A 1,986-nucleotide genomic window follows, 5' to 3' on the forward strand; every position below is an offset into this window, starting at 1 on the left:
CTTGTAAGGTGACCTCAGGGCTGAGCCACCAACTCCAGGGTCTGCAGCCCGTGATGGTTCTTAAAGAAGAAAAGGATCGCAAAGGGCCCTGTTTGAAATCATGACTGACCACAGACCACACTCTGCTGTAATAAACATTTAAATAGCTTGTCTTGTACTAGAACTGAATTCTAGAAACAAAGTGGAGAGGCCTGTTTTGATAACACGCATTCAATATAAATTGAACATTTAGTACTTGTCATTCTCATTTCATTCCTGCAGGTCCCCCCATGCTCTGTATGCGCAAAAGGCACAGTTACAGCTAAGAAACTTCTGTACCGGTGCAAATGCTGTAATAAAAACATTATTTCTACTGATATGAGAAATGCCTACAGAATAACCACTTACACCTTTCTTGCTGAGATTTGAAAACTTCTAAATTAAGCTTATTTTAAGCTACCTTTGTTCCCAGGTTTCCTTTCATCTCAGCAAATCTTACTCCATTTATGGTGTCCTTGCACACCTAAGATGAACAGCTTGAACTCAGTACTAATAGATAAATCTTAGTAGAAAAAAGGCGCTACTGCTGGGAGTCTCCCAACACAGCCTGGATCTGCGGTACCATACTCTTAACGCAACCTGAAGTTCAACCTAAATAAATGTTTACCAGTAGGAAGCTCTTTGGTGCACACACAAATAATTCCTGAAGAAATGCAGTACAGTGCAGCTGCCAGCTGAGCGCTGATCTGGCCAGAACCGCATCTGGCCTTCAGCAGCAGCGAGGGAATCTCTCTCGCGTTGAAGTTCCCCCAATCTGAGGTGGCCTACATAATCATTTAATTAAATTCTACTCCATTAAATCAAGGAATCATAGAATCGTTTAGGTTGGAAAAGACCTTTAAGATAATCCAGTCCAACCATTAACCTAACCCTGCCATCCCACCACTAAACCATGTCCCTAAGCACCTCGTCTACCTGTCTTTTAAATACTTCGAGGGATAGGGACTCGACCACTTCCCTGGGCAGCCCATTCCAGAGCCTGACAACCCTTTCTGCAAAGACATTTTTCCTAATGTCCAAGCTAAACCTGCCCTGGTGGAATTTCAGACCATTTCCCCTCGTCCTGTCATCCTGGCCTCCTCTTCTCCAGGCTCAACAACCCCAGCTCCCTCAGCTACTCCTCACAGGACTTGTGCTCCAGACCCCTCACCAGCTTTGTGGCTCTCCTCTGGACATGTTCCAGCAACGCAACGTCTTTCTTGTAGTGAAGGGCCCAAAACTAACACAGTATTCGAGGTGCAGCCAGTGTATAAAATATTTCAGTTTAAAACAATTCTTCCTACAGTCAATTAAAGGAAATCCTCCCCCCAGACAAACAAACACCAGGTGTGTCTTTTTTCAGCATATCTAGAAAATCAGCTGGGAATACCATGGGATGTGCCAAAAGGTGACAAAGCAAGCAAGAAACCAACTTGGTGTGAAATTTTCATATCGTAAGCCCTGGAAAGTTTGTTGCCTTCCATCTGCAAGATGTGGTGTGGGGCAAGTAACCGGTCCACCCCAACAGCAGAAGCTGCTGCTAAAGAAGACCACGTAGCTGGTGTGCTGCCTTTCTGTCACAGTTCTTTCACAGAAAAAGGGTGCTTCTCCCCAAAGCCAGGTTCTCTGCATGCAAAGAGTGATGAGGCACATCCAATCCCACCCAGGCCCAAGAGTCTCCAGCCTAGTCGCTCAAGTCCAGCCAGAACCTGGATTGCTGGACAACGGAAGTCAAGGTTCGCCACTTGCTCTTCTCAAGGCCTGAGTCAAGGTCATCTGGCTTGAGGTGAAGGAGGAACCATTGTGTCCAGTGCTGGCCACACTTCACAAACACACAGTAACAGCAAAAGACCTTTTTATCAGCCCCCAGGCCAACTTGGCCTTGATTATAAGTATATTGGCAACTGGTTTGGAAAGGAAGGGGGAGTTAAAAGAAAGATTTTTACTTTTTTTTTTTTTTTTTTTTTT

The 1,986-nt window shown here is 45.0% G+C and overlaps 1 protein-coding gene across 1 annotated transcript in view; it reads right to left on the reverse strand.

Annotated features, from left to right (window-relative positions):
• Positions 1 to 1,986, reverse strand: part of ITGB1 (integrin subunit beta 1) — a 25,550-nt gene that overhangs the window by 1,730 nt on the left and 21,834 nt on the right. The window lies entirely within an intron of this gene.

Source organism: Egretta garzetta, unplaced genomic scaffold, assembly GCF_000687185.1.
Source record: "Egretta garzetta isolate BGI_Z169 unplaced genomic scaffold, ASM68718v1 scaffold369, whole genome shotgun sequence".
Lineage (NCBI taxonomy): Eukaryota > Metazoa > Chordata > Aves > Pelecaniformes > Ardeidae > Egretta > Egretta garzetta.